This window comes from Bubalus bubalis, chromosome 4 (assembly GCF_019923935.1).
Source record: "Bubalus bubalis isolate 160015118507 breed Murrah chromosome 4, NDDB_SH_1, whole genome shotgun sequence".
Classification (NCBI taxonomy): domain Eukaryota; kingdom Metazoa; phylum Chordata; class Mammalia; order Artiodactyla; family Bovidae; genus Bubalus; species Bubalus bubalis.
This window is the reverse complement of record NC_059160.1, coordinates 147,148,377-147,171,495: the sequence shown is the minus strand read 5'-3', so window position 1 is coordinate 147,171,495 and position 23,119 is coordinate 147,148,377.

Here is a 23,119-nt window from a genome sequence, read left to right as displayed (position 1 = left end):
ATGTAAGTGATGTCATACGCTATTTGTCTTTGTCTCGATGACTTCCCTCAGTATGATAGTCTCTAGTTGCATCCTGCTGCAAATGGCACTATTTCATTCATTTTTCATGACCGAGTAGTGTTCCATTGTATGTATGCATCACATCTTTTCTATCCATCCCTCTCTCAGTGGACATTTAGGTGGTTTCCGTGTCTTGGATATTATAAAGAGTGCTTCTGTGAACATCAGGGTGCAGGTATCTTTTTGAATTACGGTTTTCTCTGGGAATGTGCCCAGGAGTAGGATTGCCGTATCATATGGTAGTTCTATTTTTAGTTTCCTGAGGCACCTCCATACTGTTTTCCATGGTGTAGAGCCTGATGTTTTGCTGCATCCCACAGTGGCGCATTAAGCACTCATGGGGGGTAAAAACACTGAGGCTAATCTGTGTACATGCACGTACATGCATGTGGAGAAATGAATGCATTATATTGCATGAAAAAAAGCAAGTTCCAAAACAGGGTTTATATATTGTCCCTTTTTTTGTGTTAAAGGAAATAATACGTATGTGTATTTGTGTATATAGCAGATGTTCAAGCTGGTTTTAGAAAAGGCAGAGGAACCAGAGATCAAATTGCCAACATCCGATGGATCATCAAAAAAGCAAGTGAGTTCCAGAAAACATCTATTTCTGCTTTATTGACTATGCCAAAGCCTATGACTGTGTGGATCACAATCAACTGTGGGAAATTCTGAAAGAGATGGGAATACCAGGCCACCTGACCTGCCTCTTGAGAAATCTGTATGCAGGTCAGGAAGCAACAGTTTGAACTGGACATGGAACAACAGACTAGTTCCAAATAGGAAAAGGAGTACGTCAAGGCTGTATATTGTCACCCTGCTTATTTAACTTATATGCAGTGTACATCATGAGAAACGCTGGGCTGGATGAAGCACAAGCTGGAATCAAGATTGCCAGGAGAAATATCAATAACCTCAGATATGCAGATGACACCACCCTTATGGCAGAAAACGAAGAACTAAAGAGCCTCTTGATGAAAGTGAAAGAGGAGAGTGAAAAAGTTGGCTTAAAGCTCAACATTCAGAAAACGAAGATCATGGCATCCGGTCCCATCACTTCATGGGAAATAGATGGGGAAACAGTGGAAACAATGGCTGACTTTATTTTTCTGGGCTCCAAAATCACTGCAAATGGTGATTGCAGCCATGAAATTAAAAGACGCTTACTCCTTGGAAGGAAAGTTATGACCAACCTAGACAGCATATTGAAAAGCAGAGACATTACTTTGCCAACAAAGGTCCATCTAGTCAAGGCTATGGTTTTTCCTGTGGTCATGTATGGATGTGGGAGTTGGACTGTGAAGAAAGCTGAGCGCTGAAGAATTGATGCTTTTGAACTGTGGTGTTGGAGAAGACTCTTGAGAGTCCCTTGGACTGCAAGGAGATCCAACCAGTTCATCCTAAAGGAGATCAGTCCTGGGTGTTCATTGGAAGGACTGATGCTAAAGCTGAAACTCCAATACTTTGGCCACCTCATGCGAAGAGCTGACTCATTTGAAAAGACCCTGATGCTGGGAGGGATTGGGGGCAGGAGGAGAAGGGGACGACAGAGGATGAGATGGCTGGATGGCATCACTGACTCAATGGACGTGAGTCTGAGTGAACTCCGGGAGTTGGTGATGGACAGGAAGGCCTGGCGTGCTGCGATTCATGGGGTCACAGAGAGTCAGACACGACTGAGTGACTGAACCGAACTGAACACATGCATCTGTGTATGTTTATAGATAAGTGTGTGTGTGTGTGTGTGTGTGACTAAGAGGATAGTGACTAAGGTTTTAGATATTTAATGAGTGGGCAGTGCCAGGTCTTAGTTGTGGCACGCAGGATCTTCAGCTGTGGCGTGTGAACCCAGTTGTAGCGTATGGGATCTAGTTGCCTGACCAGGGATTGAACCCGGGGGCCCCTTGCACTGGGAGCTTGGAGTCTTAGCCAGATATCCTGTGGAATTACAAAAGCTCTTTCACTTTTTACTTTCTATTTTTTTTTGACCATGCCGTGTAGCTTGCTGTATCTTAGTTGCCTCACCGGGGAATGAACCCAGGCCCTTGGCAGTGAGAGCACGGAATCCTAACCACTGGAATGCCAGGAAATTGCCCACTTTTTACTTTCACACACATCTATATTAAATTTCTTTTTTTTTTTTACCAACAGAAGGTATTAATTTATAATCAGGAAAGTGTTTAAAATATTTTCCATTTTTTAAAGATGAGAGGTCCAACAAGCAGAATAAACAACCCAAGTTCCCTTGGTCTTATCCCACAAAGGCCACTGCAGTACCACTTTGGCCTGTTTGCTTCCGATTTTTCTCCTGTGCCTGGTTTAGATATCAGTTGTCATTCGGCATGCATAATTTCACATCCCGTTTTTTTCTCCGCTTGCATGTTAGTGTCAGCGTTCCCCCGACCATGAGAAAGCCCTCTCAAAGAACACTGTAACTGGCTGTGTAATAGTGTATGACTGTCTCAATTTTATTCATAATTTTCTTATTGTCAGCTATTTGGATCATGTCCAGCCTCTTACTCTTATGACTAATGCTGTGTAAACATCTTTGTCCGTAATGCTTCCCTGCATTTGGGCTTTAGAATCCATTCCCAGTAGTTGCATTCCTGGGCTAAGTGGAAAGAATGCCTTTAAGTCCCTGGCACTTCTTGCTGAATTGCCCACGAAGGAGAGGAGACTGTAGCCACTGCCCTGCACCTTTCGGAGCCTGCCCTCAGGAGGTAGCTCTCTACTTTATTTTCTAAGAAGGCTGGTTTCTTTTCTGAATCTTCTCCCTGCAAACAGACTCCGTTTTCCCTACTTCTGTCCCCCTCTCCCCATAGTTTCGTTGGCAGAGCAGGGGACTGTGGGTTTTGAAATCATGTCTTGCCCCGTGACCGACTATGACTTAACGAAAATCACTTGACCTCCCTGGACTTTTATTTTCCTCTTTTAGTTCCTCCTTCCTTCCCACTTGGCTTGAAAGATGAGGCACCTGCCGTTGCTTTCCAGTGATCAGGTGGGGCTGGAGCGTATTCTCTGGAACTGCTCACACCTTCTCCCCAGGTGTCCTCCGGGGATCTGGCCGGGAAGGCTCTCTTGCTTGCGAGGGGCACGTCCTGGTGTCTTTCTGGCACGCTGGCAATGACCTCATACTGAGAGGAAGTTGCCCTGTCTCCCTTTTCTAGGCCCTTCTGCCCAAGGCCATTCTCTCCCAGTAGGAGAGCAGGGGCTTGTTGGCTCACAGTTCTGTTTTTCCCTTTCTTGCAAACCAATATAGAGACGCTGTAAGTGGCGTGAAATATGATGGGCCCGGCTAAAGACCCGGGACCAAATCAGCCTGGAGATCTGGGTTCAAATCCTGTCACTGCCACTTCCTGATCGGGCAAAAGGTGTTGAGTGAGCACCTCGTCACGCCGGACACTTCTGAGCCCTGGGAATTCAGTGACCATCACAGTGGACCCAGGCCCTATTCTCATGGATTCTTCCTAGTTTTCACAATATAGTCTGCAATGAAGACTATGCCATGAATATGGATTATGACTCAAAATTCTCTTACCTGATGTTTTTTTCTTAAAAAAAAGGTGACTTAAAAAACATGAATTAAAGAAAAAGTGATTAAAAAATTTAGGCTGTATGGTCTTTGTCAAGACCGTCAAAAGGGATGGCCTATGTAGAGTTGTTTGTGGTGGCGGTGGAGGGGACGATGAAGATGCCAGTAATGTCTGAGATTTAGGAGGTCCCAGAGATAGGCACTTGGGGAGGTAGGACATCTCTTGGTCTGCATGGAGCCTTGATGGCCCCCTTCAGAATCTCTTGAGGACAGGGCTCCACTGTAGCCTCCTCTTTGTCTATACCCAGCACCCAGCCAGCCTGCCATGTGTATCAGGGTAAGCCAGGTGGAGGAAAGGACTATCTGTAATCCCATCAACCCACAGCTGATTCCTTTTCCAGGAGAAGGCCTGAAAAAGGAAAAAACAAGAAAAGTAAAAAAAGTTATTTATTCACTTACTTGGCTGTGCTGGGTCTTAGTTGAAGCATGTGGGATCTAGTTTCCTGACCAGGGAGGTGAACCTAACCCTGACCCTGCATTGGGAGGAAGGAGTCTCAGCCACTGGACCACCAGGGAAGTCCCAAGAAGACCTGTCTAGTCTCCCAGTGAGTCCTGTGTCTCTAAGCTCAGATAAAGCGGCTTCGAGATAGTGAGAGAACAGTGAGGGCTGTTGCAGGCTGAAGCAGAGCCCTGGGCAGGGCTTGGCCTCTTTCTGGCCTCCGGTCCCACGCCTGAGGCCCCTTCCAGAACGTCACTGGACTGAGGCCTCCGGTTTTCTCTGGGAGGCAGCCACCCCAAGGCCTCTCAGGAACTGATAACACTTATCTGCTGCTGCCCAGGCTGCCAATGCTGTGTCATCAGGGACCCCTTTGAGGTCAGTCCACATATCTTGGGACGCGCTCCCCCGTGGAACCGAAGAAGACTGCAACAAATTGGATAACGCTGGAGCTGGATCAGAAGGACGCATTAGGCATTTGTCAGACTGGGCAGAGTGTGGGATTCCAGGCGCTCACATCCGAATTCCTCTGCTCCTTCATTTATTCACTCAGTCATTCCCCAGTGCAGTCGTCCCTTGGGAGCCGCAGGGTTTGGTTCCGGGACCTCCACGGACACCAGGACCCGAGGATGGACACGCCCTTATGTAGGATGGCGTAGTGCACTTCACCCCTGAGCAGCACAGGTTACAGCTGCGTGAGTCCACTTACACTCAGATTTTTTTTTCAATAATAAATATGTAGGACTGCATGATCCAGGGTTGCTTGAATCTTCGGATGCAGAAACACAAATATGGAGGAACTGCACACGTGGAGAGCTGACTAAAAGTTGTATGCAGATTTTCAGCTGTGCAGAGGGTTGGTGCCTCCAGCCCCTTCCTTCACCAAGGGCCAACTGTATTTGTATATAACCATATGCACATCCTGCCCTATACTTCATATCATCTCTCCTTGTAAAACCTAATGGTAATGCAATATAATGCTATATGTATAGTTGCTGGTGTGCAGAAAATTCAAGTTTTTGCTTTTTGGAACTTTCTAGAATTTTTTTCCCCCCTCTTTCAGAAAACATTTGATCCTCAGTTCAATTGGTTGAATCTGTGGATTTGAAAACTGCAGATATGAAGGGCCAACTGCAGTGATTATCTGTGGCCCAGACTGGACCTAAATTGTCCCCACTTCATCTAGAGAACGTCTGGAGCATGTTTCCAGAGCACTTAGCGTGTGCCAGGCCCTGACCCAGAGGCTGGAGATGCAGCGGGATTGAAAGGGGCCTCCGCCCTCGCCATGCTTGTCTCCTGTTGTCGTTTTCTCCCGCCACCATCCTTGGCTTTCCAGCAGTGCTCTTACTTACTGTGCAGCGTGCTTGAATGTAAGTGCCTTCCTTACACTGATGACAGCAGGGTGGCAGGTAAGGCGAGCGTGGAGGCTCTGTCGGTTGCGGTGATCGGGGAGCGGGCATGAGAGCGAAGGTCTGGGGGGAGACGTTCTAGGGAAGGGGAGGACGAGGGGTCACAACCCCCACCTTGTGGGAAGGAGCTGGGTGCATTTGAGGAGGAACAGGGGACATCTCTGAGCAGGTAAAAATGATGGGCATTGGAAAAGATAGCTTGAACAAGGCAGTGGTCTTCACAGTTTTTCTTCACAAGCACCCTTTAAAACACATTTGAAGTCTTTTTAATCATACATTTAAACTTGCAAAATGATGCTTTTTGTGGCTTGCTGTATGCTGTCAACGTTTTAAAACTATTTTTTTTCACCCAAACTTGGGGCTGCAGCTTCAGTTCCTTTGATTTGAGAAGCTTATCTGTCACATCAAGCTGGGTCACCTCAGTCAGCCAAGCAGACTTGCCTTGGTGTCAGAAAACATCTGCCTTCAGTTTTTAAATTCAAGTAAGTATGCATCCCCATGGCAACCTTTTTGCTTCAGAGTTCTAACTGCTGGGAGGTGGCAGGAAGTAGAGCCTTGTTGGGACCTGCCCTCATCGCTGTGCTCTGGGGCCTGGGTCTGCCTCATGGTTCTCTGTCTCAAACTGCCCCTTCCCTGGGTGTCAGGAGGTTGTCATGGGGGTGCTCCCCAGAGGACTGGGGTTGGAGTCGGAGAAGGACACCCAGGAATGGGTACATGGGAAAGCTAGATGGGTGGCCTTGGCCATGCTGATGTCTTTGTGTATCCCAGGAGCCTCCGTAGGCATGGATGGCTTTTAGGGAGGGTTCTGTCAAGGGCTTCCCTGGTGGCTCGGATGGTAAAGAATCCTCCTGCAATGCAGGTGACCCGGCTTTGATTCCTGGGTCAGGAAGATCCCCTGGAGAAGTAAATGGCTGCCCACCCCAGAATTCTTGCCTGGAGAATCCCATGGACAGAGGAGCCTGGCAGGCTGCAGTCCACGGGGTCACCAGAGTTGGACTTGACTTAGCGACTAACACTTTCACGCTTTCACTTTCGTCATCTCTGCACTGATTCGCCACACCCACATTCCTGGCATGCATGCTGGAGAACAGGCGGTCAAGGGGGGAAACAGGAGACCCCCAGAGGCCTCTGAGACCACCCTGGGAGGGTGGGATGTGGTCCGGACTAGGGCGAAGGTGGTGAGAGGTGTTTTCATTCAGTAGACATCTGGCTGCCCCCGTGCCGTGTTCTGGAGCTTGACACACTTCTCTGGAGGGGTGACTGATTCTGGGCTTTGTATAAACAAAGGGACTCAAAGCCTAACCCTGCCACTAAGCAGCTGTGTGACCTTGACAAGGCCGTTTCTCTGGGGCTTATTTGTCACATAGGAAAGGTTAATCTGACGTTGCCTAACTCTCAGGCAGTGGTAATGGTGAGCTGATGAGGGGGTGGGCTTTGGGAGGGCTCACCCCACTTTGTGCGTCCAGGGGTTAGGGTCCCAGAGGCCCAAGGTTTCCAGGACCAGCACCAAGGAACCCAGCTTGGCTCTTCCTCTTGGCACTGTCTTGAACTTTCTCGGCCCAAGCTAACCTCTCAGGGGCGTTTCCCTAATGAGTAACCTCGCTGGTTGTGATCTGAATGGCCCAATTCATAGGTCAGAGGAGAGGCAGAAAGGAAGGATTTACCAGCAGGCCCCAGGATCCCTGGCCCAGCCTGGCTCCACCTGTTCCCCCTTCACGGTAGCACCTCTGGCATCAGTTTCCCCTCTCGAGGCCCTGCTGTGTGCCACACTGACCTCTGAAGGCACAGCATGGAGGTTCTAACGGGGAGAGTTTAGACCTGTGCTGGGTGCTAAGTCGCTTCAGTCGTGTCTGACTCTTTGTGACCTTATGGACCGAGCCTGCCAGGCTCATCTTGTCCATGGAATTCTCCAGGCAATAATACTGGAGTGGGTTGCCAAGACCTACTAGGTGCCTAAACATCTATTTCTGCTTTATTGACTATGCCAAAGCCCTCCTATGTGCAGAACCTGCCTGCCTATGAAGACCGCAGGTCTGGGAGGCCACACACACCAAGGCACATAGCAACCCAGAGTAAGAAACAGTTGGCGAAACCCAGTGCTGGTCAGCGTCCAGGCCGTGCTGGGGGTGGGGTGCAGGTAGCGGAGCTCTGACTGGCTGGAGCTGGACATTTGAATTTGAATTCTGATCTCCTGGGGAGAGATCTGGAGCCAGGCCCTTGGCCTCGTCGAGCTGCTGGCGTCCCGGTCCTACATTACAGGGATACACCAGACAGGTCTAGAGCTCTCAAGGGGCACTTTCAGCTCTGCATGATTTCAGTCCACTGTCCTGAGCCATGTGCTACTGTCCGCTGGGACTGAGGCTTGGCAGGACAGGAGCTTCAGTTTCATTTCCCATTGGGTGCACTTCCTGTGCCCAGGGGCTCCTTAGCCCCTGTGTCGATTGACGCTCTAACCCACTGTGAAGCTCAGGACACTAGGTGGGTGGCGTGACCGATGACTGATCACTCACGAAAGTGTCCTAGTCAGGATGAGAACCTCAGTGGTGCTTTGACTGTGGGTGTGGGATCCACCCACACCTCACCTTTGAAGCCTCCCAGAAGTCCTAAATGGGGAAGGGAAATTGAGGGAGCAGCATCAGATCCCCTGACTCATGGGGCACCCCAGCGCCCAACAAGCCTGCGGGCCCTGCCCTCCTGCAGAGAAAGCCTTTTCCATAAATACCAGCTGCTCCTGGCCAAGGGGCAAGGGCGGCTCATGTCCTTCTCAACCCTGTCACTTGCAGAATCATGTTTGATAATTCGTCCTCTTCTTCCCTTACGCAGGCTTCCTTATGCCTTAGAGATTAAGCGAACTTGCAGGTTGAAGTTCTTAGCAGTGTTTCCAGGACAAAAAGGCCAAAACTGCAGAGAAAGTGCCGTCCAGGGTGTCTGGAGATTTGGGCTTAGCTTCAGCTCTTGCTTTTCTTTGTGTGGTCTTGGAAGAATTCCCTGTTTCTGGGTCTCAGTTTCTCTTTCTGTAGAAAGAAGATCTTGACCTTGGGGGCTCTTGGGGGGACTGAAAATTCTGTCTTAACTGGTCTTGGTGCCTTAGGATCAGGGTCTCCGCCGAGCAGAAGAGAGCCCCCGGGCCCCAGCCAGGGCTGCACTGCAGGCTTCACTCAGGGCCAAGGGAGGAACCAAGGAGGAAGGATGTACAGGTTGTCTGAAAGTGGTGACATTTGGTTTGGAGACTTTGGTCCCATATCTGCGGCTCTGCACGTGACCCCAGGCCTTCTCAGCCACCCAGTAGGTCCAGGAGGGGTGAGCCTGTGGCCAGGCTTCCTACCAGACCATGTGACCAGGTGGCCGCAGGGTGTGACTAGCAGTGAACTTCCTCAAGGCTGTGATTATTCCAGGCGGGGGCGGAAGAGGGCCTCTGGGGGTGGGTGCTGGTCACAGCTCCTTCTGGGCCCCTCTAAGTAAGGCCTTGCTCCAGGTGAACGAAGCTCCTCTCCCTTTTTACAGTCCTCAGGAGGTATGGTTGGGAAATGACATTTACCTCCTTCTTTGTGCTTTCCAGAACTTTCTTAATTATAGCCAGTGAATATACCTGCTTTGATAATCAGGGGAGAAGCCGGTTATTATTTTAAATGCCAGTCCTCAAGCTGTCAGCAGACGTTCCCCTAATTCCTCCCAAGGTCAGAGAGGGCAGGTGTAAATGCCCAGTGATGTCAGAACACACACCCCCCCGAGACCCCTGGGCTTCTGGGTCACAGGGGGCCTGAGAGCAGGATGGGGCCTGGCAGCCTGTCCCAGCCTCTCCCGGCCCATCGGTGATGGGGACAGCACACCCGGGGAGGCATATGTGTCACCCAAGGTCCTGCAGCTCTTACGATGAGTGGGAAACGGGAACCACGTCTCCCGGCTCCTCAGGGCCCCTTCTGTGGGCGACAAGCCCCTGGACCAGGAGAAGCTCTTTGGGGAGGCAGAAGGCAGGCTCCTACATTCCTGAGTCCAAATGTTGTCAGACATTCTCTGAGCACCTGCTGGGTGGGCTGGGGTTGGGGTGTGGGGGGATCTGCGGGAGCACCTGAGGGTTGTGGGCAGACCAGAGGAAGCAAGGGCCCCTGCGCACAGCTAGCAAGCAAGCTCACAGGCAGCTGGGCTGGGGAGGGCTGGTGGCGGGGGGCCAGGGATCTCTCTCCTTCCCCAGCATTGACGTCACCACCCCTCCAGTTCCTGCAGGCCCCCGGCGTGAGATGCCCACAGTGATGTGGCTGTAGGGTGCTCGGGCTTGGGGGGACTTAAGTCCTGGGATGATACAGAATTGTGGAGCAGAAACAGAGCCATAGCAGGGGTGTGGAATGGAGAACAACTGCCCCCTGGGATGCACAGGCTTTGGGGCAGTTCCCTACTTTCTTTGTCCACCTGAGGAGACCTTCTCCTCCTGCTCTTAATAAATGAGAGAGAAGGAACCCCTGTCCCCCAACGCCTATACCATCTTCTTGCTTAGGGTTCCCTTATGCAGTGCTGAGAAATTGTCATTCGCCAGGCCTGTGCTGGGCTCTTTGAATACCTTGATCTCATCCAGTCCTTACAGCAGTCCTATGACCGTGGTGTGGCGTTCTCCCCATTTTCTGGATGGGGACACTGCGGCTTGGTAACTTGCCCAGGATTTCACAGTTGGTACAGCAGGCGATAGAGTTAATCAGTTAATAGTTTTAACCTTCTTTATCTTTTTTGAAAATGGGTAGTGCCTTTACATGATTTCTAAATTAATTCTAAAGGAAGTTTCGTAAAAAGGTTCCCTTCCACCTCCCCTAAATTCTTCCGGAGATATTCTATGCAAATATGATAAAATATGTGCTGTCCCTTTTTGAACACAGATGGAGCATAGTAGACAACTTTTCTGTGCTTTGACTTTCCACTTGCTATCATTTCATAGTTCAGCATTGCTTTTGTGCTATAGGAGCCACTGGAGGTCCCAGTGTGACTGCAGGGTCGTGACCCTTTAATATGTCTCAGGAGAGGCAGAATCAGTCAGAATCTGGGAAAGCCTTAGGTCTCGTTTCTGTGACACGGTGTTTTTGTTTGTCTGCTGTGTGCATGTGTCTTTTAGTTAATAGACTTTATTTTTTTTAAGTAGTTATAGGTTTGTGGGAAATTGAGCAACTAACAGAGTTTTCCGGAGAAGGCAATGGCACCCCACTGCAGTACTCTTGCCTGGAAAATCCCATGGATGGAGGAGCCTGGAAGGCTGCAGTCCCTGGGGTCGCTGAGGGTCGGACACAACTGAGCGACTTCACTTTCACTTTTCACTTTCATGCATTGGAAAAGGAAATGGCAACCCACTCCAGTGTTCTTGCCTGGAGAATCCCAGGGACGGGGGAGCCTGGTGGGCTGCCGTCTATGGGGTCGCACAGAGTTGGACACGACTGAAGCGACTTAGCTGCAGCAATAGAGTTTTCATATGCCCTTTCTCTCCCTCCCCTGTTTCCCCTATTACAACCATATTGCATTTGTGTTGTATGTTTGTTACAATTAGTGAACCAATTGATGCACTGTTTTTATGTTTTTTAAATTTCATTTCTTCGGCTACACTGGGTCTTAGCCGCAGCACGCAGGATGTTCTAGCTGCGGCATGTGGGATCTAGTTCCCTGACCAGTGATGGAACCTGGGCCTACGGCACTGGGTGTGCAGTCTCAGCCACTGGTCCACCAGGGAAGTCCCCTGATGCACTATCATTACCTAAAGTCCATACTTTATATCGGCTCCCTCTTTGTGTTATAGTTTTGACAATCGCAAAACGTCCTGTACCCACCATTTCAGGATCACACAGAACAGTTTCAAATCCACCTACTCACATCCTCCCGCTTTCCCCACCCCAGGCCACCACTTATCTTTTTACTGATTCTCTAGTTTTGTGTGCCAGGGTTTTGAAGGGCACGCCTGCCCTCTTCATGGCTGATGCTCCCAGCTCCAGGGAAGGACTGGAGGCCACTCAAGGGCTCAGATCAGGGGGCCTGTTGAAAGCTGTCAATTGATAAACCTAAAACAATTTAGTCATGTTTGAGGTCCTTTATTCAAGGGAGAAACAGCCCACAGCCTAGGGGGACACAATACCCCACAAGCAGGGGCGCACTCTTGCTGAGGAATTTGAGGCAGGAGCACATTTTCACAGCATTAGAAGAGGCAGTTTGGAAACAGGACAAGATTGGCTAAAGCTGATGGGTTCTGTTTTGTAGGGTCCAGTGAGCTGGCTAAGCTGCCGCTTGGAGGACTGTGACGGTGTATGGCAAGTTTCCTAGCCAGGGGTTTCCCATCACTAAATTAAGTAAGGCTGACCTCAGCATGTTAATTTGTGACTTGACGAGGGCAGTCCCCATTTTGTGAGTCCTGATATACACGTGAACTTTCTCAGAACTGACCTTGCTGTACCCTCAGAGGAGCCCACGAAGGAGTCAGGCGCTGCCTGGGTCTCCTGGGCAAAGGATCTGGATCATGAAGGGCATACCTTCCTAATCCTCCATGGAGAGAGGGGAGAAGAGTTGCTTAGAAAGTGTCTCCTCTCAGACAGGGCGGGTGTTCATTTATCCATCTGCATTCCCACCGGGACTGCCACCTCCTGAGGACAGGAAGACATCTCCGCCATGAGGTACCCAGCACTGGCCAGGACTACACATCAGTTGAACTCGTGGCTGAATGGGCAGATCTGAACTTGAAACAGACATATGCCTCCCAGGGTTACAGTGATCCCTTCCGTTGGCTCCGCTTTCTTCAGCTGATTTCATAGGGTGTAACAACTGTGATGAAATCACTGTGGTCCAAGGATCTTAGTCTACCTGGCCCAGTTAGAACTTAATGTCTTCAGAGCCCAGAGTTAATGAGGCTCACACACCAACTGGCAAGTTCAGTATGAAAGCCAGATGAGCAGTCTTTACTCAAGGAGTAGCCCTGTCTCCTGAACAGAATTATCTGCCCAGGCAAGCAGCAGTCTCCCCACTGTGATCAGGCTGGCCAGACAAGTTACAGAGTCTGCTCTGGGCACGTGGAACCTGAAACGGGAAAGGTGTTGTCTGATGGCATCAGGCGCTGCTGGCCCCTGTGCCTTGAGTATTAAGATGAGTGTCCCAGCTCTGTCACTCCAGGGCAATTCTGGGCATTCTCTTTCTTTTTTAAAAAATATTTCTTTGGCTCTGCCAGTCTTGGTTGTGGCACACTGGTTCTTTACTTACAGTCTGCGGGATCTAGTTCCCTGACCAGAGATTCAACCTGGGGACCCTGCATTGGGAGCATGGAGTCTTAGCCACTGGACCACCAGGGAAGTCCCTGGGCATTCTCAGTGGAGGCTGTGTGGCATTGGCCTCGGCCCCAGACTGTCTTGGGGTTGAATCTTGGTTTTGCCAGGATCAGGGATATCCTAGGTAAGTCAGCCTCCTGAGACTCAGTTTCTCTGTCTGTAAAATGGGCATGATCCTTGATTTAAAGATTTGAGCCCATGTATGTAGAGCTATCAGGAGGGAGCCTGGCAGGTAACAGCCTGTCGGTTAATGCCAGTTGTGGTTGTGGTTGCTGTTGGATAATGCCAGATTGCCTTTTTGATTCTTCTCTCCTGCCTCCTCTAAAATCCAAGTTCATTAGGAAGCTTTGCTTGTTAAAGATATGCTAATGCACTCAATATGATTATTGAACAGTTCTTGCTTTCCTTTTAGGCTCAGGAACTAACTCTTCAGTCTAATCTTATCTTTGTTATTGTTCACCCTCCAAAACTGACCTGGAGCAAGGGCTTGTGGATATTCTAGAAGTCAGAGGAAGAGAATGATGCCTGAGGCTGGAGGGAACTGGAACACTTTCCAGGAGGTGAAAGGCAGGTGCTTGGGACTGAGATTAAAGTGTTAAACCAGGAGGACTGGAATGGTCTGATCCCAGCTCTGTTCCCTACTGGCCTTGTGACTTGTTCTATCACATTCCTCTTTGGGTTTACCATAGTTCTCATTCTGACATTCACAGATGGACAGTGAAGGTCTGAGAATCTCCTGAAACTAGTAAAAAATGTTGTGTCTGAGCATTTTTTTGGCAGAGTGCTCCCAGCTTTCAGCAGATTCTCAAAAGGGTTCCAGCCTCTTGGGCTGGCAGACTTTATCGCAGTGACTCAGCTGTCTCTCATGGGCTCCGATGCCCGCAGCTGACTCACCAATGCGAGCTCTTAGCAGCCCCCAGACCAGCTCCCCACAGAGTACCCAACTGGCTTAGCCAGGCATGGTCCACTAGACTATACCTGGGAGCAGAGCTCTGGGGCCAGGCCGCATCCTGGGGGTGGTCAGTCTCCAAAGCAGACTGGCTGCCTGGGACTGGGCTCATCTCCAGCCCAGAAGGTGGCAGAGCCCCAAGGTGCCAAATGGGACCTGTGCACCAGGAACCTTGAGAGAGCCGTGCACCCAGTGGGGCACTCTGGCTTCCCTGGAGAGCGTGAGATAACACCAGGCCCTAAGTGTGGCTTTTCCATTCAGCCTGTGTCTTTCAGTTCAGCATCCACAGCCTCTGGTATATACTAGATGCTCAGTAAAAGTACTGCTGAAAATAACAAGACAGCTACTTGAGAAGTGAATCAAGTGCAGAAGGGGCAGGAGGGAGCCTTGACCACCTCCTACAGCATAGAAAAGGCTTTCCTCTTGGAGTATCATTTTAACTGAGTTTTGAAGGTTAAATAAAAGTTCCCCAGGGAAAGAAGTAGAAAAGGGAATTTGAGGTGAGGAAGTAGGTATTACTGGGCACAAAGATGTGAAACCACACAGGTTATTCAGGCAACCCTCAGTGGGGGTGGGGGGCAGAGTGGCTGGGACCATGCGAGGGAGGGGCAAGGCTGGGCCAAGGCGTGTGTCCTTTATCGAGCCCATCTTTGCATGAAATGTTCCCTTGGTATCTCTAATTTTCTTGAAGAGATCTCTAGTCTTTCCCATTCTGCTGTTTTCCTCTATTTCTTTGCATTGATCGCCGAGGAAGGCTTTCTTATCTCTTCTTGCTATTCTTTGGAACTCTGCATTTAGATGCTTATATCTTTCCTTTTCTCCTTTGCTTTTCACTTCTCTTCTTTTCACAGCTATTTGTAAGGCCTCCCCAGCCAGCCATTTTGCTTTTTTGCATTTCTTTTCCATGGGGATGGTCTTGATGCCATGATCTTTGTTTTCTGAATGTTGAGCTTTAAGCCAACTTTTTCACTCTCCTCTTTCACTTTCATCAAGAGGCTCTTTAGTTCTTCGTTTTCTGCCATAAGGGTGGTGTCATCTGCATATCTGAGGTTATTGATATTTCTCCCGGCAATCTTGATTCCAGCTTGTGTTTCTTCCAGGCCAGCATTTCTCATGATGTACTCAGCATATAGGTTAAATAAGCAGGGTGACAATATACAGCCTTGACGTACTCCTTTTCCTATTTGGAACCAGTCTGTTGTTCCATGTCCAGTTCTAACTGTTGCTTCCTGACCTGCATACAGATTTCTCAAGAGGCAGGTCAGGTGGTCTGGTATTCCCATCTCTTTCAGAATTTTCCACAGTTTATTGTGATCCACACAGTCTAAGGCTTTGGCGTAGTCAATAAAGCAGAAATAGATGTTTTTCTGGAACTCTCTTGCTTTTTTGATGATCCATCAGATGTTGGCAATTTGATCTCTGGTTCCTCTGCCTTTTCTAAAACCAGCTTGAACATCAGAAAGTTCATGGTTCACGTATTGCTGAAGCCTGGCTTGGAGAATTTTGAGCATTACTTTACTAGCATGTGAGATGAGTGCAATTGTGCGGTAGTTTGAGCATTCTTTGGCATTGCCTTTCTTTGGGATTGGAATGAGAATTGACCTTTTCCAGTCCTGTGGCCACTGCTGAGTTTTCCAAATTTGCTGGCCTATTGAGTGCAGCACTTCACAGCATCATCTTTCAGGATTTGAAATAGCTCAACCGGAATTCCAGCACCTCCACTAGCTTTGTTCGTAGTGATGCTTTCTAAGGCCCACTTGACTTCACATTCCAGGATGTCTGGCTCTAGGTCAGTGATCACACCATTGTGATTATCTGGGTCGCGAAGATCTTTTTTGTACAGTTCTTCTGGGTATTCTTGGGAAATAAATGGGGAAACAGTGGAAACAGCGTCACACTTTATTTTTTGGGGCTCCAAAATCACTGCAGATGGTGACTGCATCCATGAAATTAAAAGACGCTTACTCCTTGGAAGGAAAGTTATGACCAGCCTAGATAGCATATTCAAAAGCAGAGACATTACTTTGCCAACAAAGGTTTGTCTTGTCAAGGCTATGGTTTTTCCTGTGGTCATGTATGGATGTGAGAGTTGGACTGTGAAGAAGGCTGAGCGCTGAAGAATTGATGCTTTTGAACTGTGGTGTTGGAGAAGACTCTTGAGAGTCCCTTGGACTGCAAGGAGATCCAACCAGTCCATTCTGAAGGAGATCAGCCCTGGGATTTCTTTGGAAGGAATGATGCTGAAGCTGAAACTCCAATACTTTGGCCACCTCATGCGAAGAGTTGACTCATTGGAAAAGACTCTGATGCTGGGAGGGATTGGGGGCAGGAGGAGAAGGGGACAACAGAGGATGAGATGGCTGGATGGCATCACTGACTCGATGGATGTGAGTCTGAGTGAACTCCGGGAGTTGGTGATGGACAGGGAGGCCTGGCATGCTGGGATTCATGGGTTCGCAAAGAGTCGGACACGACTGTGCGACTGAACTGAACTGAACAAGGGTTGTGTTCTGAGAAGAAATGTCAGAGAAGAAGGACAGCTCAGAGCAGGGGTGTGAGAGTGGTGCTGCGTACTCCTAGATCTCCCGTCAGGACCAAGGGACTGTTAAACAAGACAGTAGGCCCCAAATGGAGTCACTTATGTTAATCCTGGTGGCTCCAAACTGAGACTTCATTACAGTATTGGATTTTCCAGAAATGGAATCTTTAACCAGTCATTCGGGAATCACCTAGTGAGCAGTCAGCATTAGGTCAGGTCATCCGGCTCATAGACTCCTGACATCCCCTAAAGGAAAGTGAGCAAGCCAAGCTGCTTGTCTTGACCTAGTCAAACTTGACCTAGTATAACTTCTTTGTTCCTACTCCCTTCTGTCCATTACAAGTGTTTCATTTTGTACAGCTCCTCCAAGCTCCTTCTTATCTGCCAGATTGGATGCTGCAACAATTCATGAATTGTTGAATAAAGCCAATAAGATCTTAAAAATCTACTCAATTGAATTTTGCTTTTTCACAGAACTCATTTCCCTTTTGCCTGGAGTGCAGCCTGCTAAGGACTCACATCTGCGCACTGGTCCTCATCAGCTTGGGCTGCCACAGTGAAATACCACAGAGCAGGGGGCTTAAACAACAGTTATTTATTTTCTCACAGTTGTGGAGGCCAGAAGTCTAAGATCAGGGTTTCTGCTGATTTGGTTTCTGGTGAAGACTCTCTTTCTGGCTTGCAGATGACTGCCTTCTTGGCATGTGCTCACATGGCCTTTCCTAAGTGTGTGCAGTTGGGGTTGGGGGTTGGGGTGCAGGAGGAGAGCAAGATCTTTGGTGTATCTTCTGATAGGGATGCTAATCCTGTGAGATCAGAGGCCCACCCTTATGACCTCATTGAACCTTCATTACTTCCTTAGGAGCCCCATCTCCAAATAGAGTCACTGCATGGGGATTGAGCTTCAATGTATGAATTTTGGAGCAGGATACAAATATTCAATCCATACTGATGGATGAAGTGAAAGTCGCTCAGTCGTGTCCAACTCTTTGCAATCCCTAGGCTGGAACACTGGAGTGGGTAACCTTTCTGTTTTCCAGGGGATCTTCCCAACCCAGGCCTCCTTCATTGCAGGCGGATTCTTTACCAATTGAGTCACAAGGGAAGCCCATACTGATGGATAGCCCCTATTCAGGAATTGCCCTCAGCCAAAGGGAGCCCCTGGCCCAAAGTTCTGCCCCTCCCCTGGGACACTGTTATGCTGAGGTGCAAGGGCCATTCCTCTTGCCTCAATTGAGGACAATTCTGCAGGGCCATTCCTACAGCACAGGGGTGGGCTGAGGCCTCAGTGGCAACTTCACTGGAGTGCAGTTTCCCCCTCTGCCCTGTCTTGCTGCTCTCATTGCCTCACAGGTGATTCTGGGAGCATGTGCTGAAAACTCCTGCCCACACATCTCAGTCTCAGAGCGTGTTTCCCAGACATGTGAAAGATGGCAAGTACATGTCAATCCAAGATCCAACTTTGATCAGCTGGTCCTAGCAGCTGGAGTACTGAGTTGAAGAGGCTTCAAAGTCAAGTTCTTCTAGTGATGTCTATCATGGGTGAGGAAGCAGGCACGGGGACGTGTGTGCTGGATGTCCAGCATTTCGCAGAGAGCTGTGGTGTTACAGATGCCAAGTTGGGAGAGCTGTAGGAAGGAGGAACAGGCCAACAGGGTCAGAGGCTAAAGGGAGTGACAAGCTGCTGTTGGACTTTCCAAGTAGAGATTTACTATTTTACTTTCAAAAAGCCATTCCGTGGAGCAGTGGGCAGGGTTATGGTTAGTCTGGAGGGTAAACAATTTAGGTGACTGTTTCAAGGAGCAAGGAAGTGAAGGGATGGTATGAGAAAGTAGCTGAAGTGAAAGTCAGGGGTGATATTTCTTTTAGGCTAGGAGAGCCTTGTGTATATTTATAAGCTGAGGGAGAAGAGTCAGTGGTGAGGGGGAAGACTGAAAATATTAAAAAGAAGAGGACAGTTGATGGAGCAAAGCACTCGAGGGATGAATAATAAAAATATTTGACAACTGGTAAAGTATGAGGAGCAAAGAGAATGAACACAACTAAAACTGTTGTAATATTGTAAATCAACTATACTCTAATTTTTAAAAAGGAAAACATATATTAAATATAAAAAAGAATGAACAGGGTATCAATTCTGTTCTCATAGGGATCAGTCATAGGAGCTGATCAGCAAATGCACAGGAGGGTTTAGCAGCTACAGTCTGGCCTCACAAAAAGAAGAAAAGGCATTTCCTTTTCAGAGATGGAAGGAAAGAGGTAAAAATAGGAATTGAGGATGAAGAAGACAAAGATGTGGTTGGGACTTGAGCATTGTTGAAAAGATCTGGAAGATAATAAAAACTTGAGATAATGAAACCTTAAATGAGGTATGGATGTGTTTCTATAAGTAGTAAAGGTGGATAGTACTTTAGTGAAGGTGGTAAATAGTGGGGGATAGTAAACAGTGGAGGTGGATAATATAGAGCAAATATAATTATCAGGGATCCAGGTTCTTGTTGCTTTGTCATCCATAGCAAGGCTTCTACTTCATGGCCCAGAATGGATGCTTGAGCTCCTGCCATTGTGTCTGCAATCCAACATAAGAAAGGAATTTGCAGCCATAGCTGATGTTTAGCTGGTACAAATCAACAGCATTGTTTAGGAGTAAAATTACTAAAATACTTCTGTTGTTGTTTAGTCACTAAGTCATGTCAGACTCTTTTGTGACCACATGGACTGTAGCCCACCAGGCTCCTCTGTCCATGGGATTTTTCAGGCAAAAATACGAGAGTGGGTTGCCATTTCCTTCTCCAGGGGATCCTCCCAACCTAAGGATCAAACCTGTCTCCTGCATTGGTGGGTGGATTCTTTACCACTGAGTACTAGGGAAGCCCCAGATACTTCTGTTTTGTTGTTCAGTTGCTAAGTCTTGTCTGACTGTGACCCCATGGACAGCAGTATGCCAGGCTTCCTTGTCCTTCACTGTCTCCCAGAGTTTGCTCAAATTCATGTCCATTAAGTTGGTGATACCATCTAACCATCTCAACCATCTCATCGCTGCCCCCTTCTCCTTTTACCGTCAATCTTTCCCAGCATCAGGGTCTTTTCCAATGATTTGGCTCTTCATATCAGGTGGCCAAAATATTGTAGCTTCAGCTTCAGCATCAGTCCTTCCAATGAAAATTCAGGGTTGATTCCTTTAGGCTTGACTGGTTTGATCTCCTTGCTGTCCAAGGGACTCTCAAGAGTTCCCCAGCACCACAATTCGAAAGCATCAATTCTTTGGCACGCAGCCTTTTTTTATGGCCCAACTCTCACCGACTTCTGTACCAGCTGGTAAATAACTGCTGACTCCCTGATGCCCATTCCTCTGCTTACTCATCCTCTGGGACCACCCACTCCTCCAGGACAACACCTTGGCTCAGCTGGGATCTTCCGAGACATTCCCCCAACATAATGGTCAGTGTCCTGGCAGTGAAAGTGAAAGTTTTAGTCACTCAGATTTGTCAAATATTTGCACTGGCTGTTTCTCTTCCTTTTAAGAACAGGACCTTAAAGTCACAAAATTGGCACGTGTTCTTTTATTTCATTGGCCAGAATGAAGTTTGGCTGCAAGGGAGGTTATGAAATCTCTTTTTTCTGGGTGGCCATATGTGCAGACAGAAGTAGGGAGTTTGATTACTAATTATCAAGATCAAGGGAAAAAGAGGTGAAGGATATTAGGAGACAGTAGCAGACTCGGCCACATGGGAGGGCCAAAAAGGTACCAAGTATTAATAGGACAGAGGAATTTGTGAGCCTAGTTGACACAGTTGATTTCCCCAGCAGTCCAGGGTTGGTGGGAAGAGAGGAAAAGACATCAGAGGCTAGGAATTGGTGGGGGGAGTTAGGGGTGCTTCCAGGATGAGGGGGAGCCAGGGTGCAGCCTTGGTGCCAGACAGCTGAGCTGGGCCTTCCTGGTGGATGCCTCTGTTCTATCAGCTGTCTTGGACAAGGGCTGTTTCCATTGTAGAAACAGTGACAGATGGATGCCATCCAGGGCCAGAAGGGGAATTACTCATCTTATAGGTGGGAGTCTCACAGATCTCAGGCCCTAGAAGTGGGGCCTCATGAGGAACTGGGACCAAGAACTGGAAAGCCATCAAGAACCCCACCAGGATCTCCAGCGTGGCTCATATTTCTGAGGAAAAATATCTTTACAGTTCCTGAAAACTTGAGCTCATAGTAGGGAGGAAAAGAAGGGGATTTTCTTTTACCTTTTAAAATTTTTTCCCATAACATGGACATGGCAATGAGTGAAATAATGTAAAGAGGGTACAACCTGAAGTCAAGACTCTTCCCACCTCTGCTTCTCTGTTCCTCTCCTGAAAATCCTGCCACTTCTGAGAGAGAAGGGCATGCTGCTGCTGCTGCCCCATGCTTCAAAGCTGCTTCAAGTAACATTGTTTTGTCCGGGCTTATTTCCTTAGCTAGCCCATCATCTTTCAGCATTTGAAATCTTTCCAGTTTCCACTGTTACAAAGGGCACTTCTGTGAATACTTTGGATAAAATACTTCTTAGCTCTGGATTATTTCTTTGAGGGGGGTACAAAGCTAGGAATGGTATTATAGGGTCAAGGGGTCCAAATAGCTTCATAGCTCTTGTTGCCTACGCACAGATGGTTAGGAAGGTATTTTAAGAAGATTTAAGCATCTACTGATTTGGTAAAAAAATGATCATAACCCACTTACTGCTTTTATATTCTTTATTAAAATCCTATCCTTACATGGAAGAGGGTGGATTAAGGAACATATTACTCTTGTATTCCAGGTGTGCAAATAAAAGCCATGAAAAGTTAATCGCAAAACACTGACATATCCCTGTGGTTACGAGGGAGGTGGGGTATTAAAAAAGAGTCATGGTTGGTTCAGGCTTTGTCAGTAAGTAGCTCTGTGAGTGCAGTAAGTCCAGCAAAGTGAGAGCCTGTGACCTGCAGGTCTCCAGGTTTCCTCTTGGCTTGGGGTCTTGTAACCTCCGCATGGGATGCTTTGCCTCCTTCACTGATGAGAAGCTGTGGACCAGGCTGTGTCCTGGGACCCCACCTCCCTTGCCCTTATCTGGCTGTTTGGGTGATGTGCCCCATGCTGTGCCTGGACTTAGGAAGCCTGTGGATGGGGGCAGCCGTGCAGCCTCCATTTTGCCACTGAGGCCAGTCAATGAGGCATCCAGTTTAGACCAAATCTCGTCCCAACTTTACTCAGCTCTTTCACATCACCCACTGCAGGGCACACTTCCCCATCCTGCTCCACAGTGGGAAGTAAGAGCCATGGTGTGGGGGTGGTGGTGGAGGAGGTGAGGTGGAGGAGGTGGGCCAAAGGTGCTGAGACCTCTGTGGCCTGTTCCTAAGATTGTCACAGATGGATGGGACCCTGGGTCTGCCCCTCCCTGGTCAAATGTAACCTTGGATAAATGCCCTTCCCATTCCAGGTCTGAGTTTCTCATTCGGTACAATGATGGAATGAGACTAAATGACCTTTAAGGGTCTGCCCTAAAATTAGGCTGAGATTTCCTTCCCTTCCTTCCTTTGAACTTTTAGGTACTTGTCCTTTGGGGGATGATGAGGTGAGGATCATCATCTCTGTGCTCAGAACCAGAGGGTCAAGCATGGATAGAAGGCGAGTGGCTTTGTGGGCCACCTGGGCCTTTCTCATTCTGGAGTAAGAAGACAGTTGAGCACTAGACAGGGGGTCAGGGGCTGCTTCCTTCTCCAACAAGGCCACTGGCTGATTTTTAGCCTGATTCTCAATTCCCGCTTCACTTCTTGTTCCCTTCTCCAATGACTCATGCACTTCCTATCCTCCCCCATCTTGCTCCTCAGTCCCTTTCCTCCTCCAGGACAGACCTTAGTAGGGCCTTGGGATGGAGTGTGTTTTTTGGGAAGGGGAAATTTTCCCTTCCCTTCTTTGGTTCTTTTTGATTGGTCAGATAATTAAAATGATGTAAGGCAGATTAACAGAAAGTAAAATTTAATTTCATATGTTCAGGAATCCCACAAACAGGAGCAAGTCAGAGACAGAGAGGTAAAATGAGATATATACCCCATTTTGAGATAAGGAATAGAGTAGGGACCTGGGGCTTCCAAGGACAGGAGGGTCACCCATAGGCAGATAAGAGCAGATTTTTTGGTAATTAGGGATCTGCCCTGCCATATAGATGGAGGTCATGTAGATAAAATGTGTCCCTGGTAATAACTCTCTGGGAAAAAATTCCCAATTTATTTTTTTAAATTTCCAATTTAAATTCTTCTAGGTAGTTAAGGGAGAAGCAGTAATTTCTCTTAAGTCCACAGGGTCTCCACTGCCTTTGATGTGAAAGACAAGTGTCTGCGTGCTCAGTCGTGTCTGACTCTTTGCGACCCCATGGACTGTAGCCCACCAGGCTCCTCTGTCCATGGAATTGTCCTGGCAAAAATACTGGAGTCGGTTGCCATTTCCTACTCCGGGGGATCTTCCCAACCCAGGGATAGAACCTGCATCTCTTGCATCTCCTGCATTGGCAGGCAGATTCTTTACCACTGTGCCACCTGGGAAGCCCCTTATTACCCATTGTATGTGCGTGTGCTAAATCGCTTCAGTCCAGTCTGACCCTTTGCTACCCATGGACTGTAGCCCACCAGGCTCCCCTGTCCATGGAATTCTCCAGGCCAGAATACTGGAGTCAGTTGTCATGCCCTCCTCCAGGGGATCTTCCACCCAGTATCAATTCTCAATCAGCCAGCCATGTTTTACTTTGTTGACATGATGACAGTCGCTAGTCAAAGATAGTTTAAGACCTAAGAGGGGAAAAATGAAATAGAAAACCACTGTATGGTATTTCTTAAACTAACATGTTG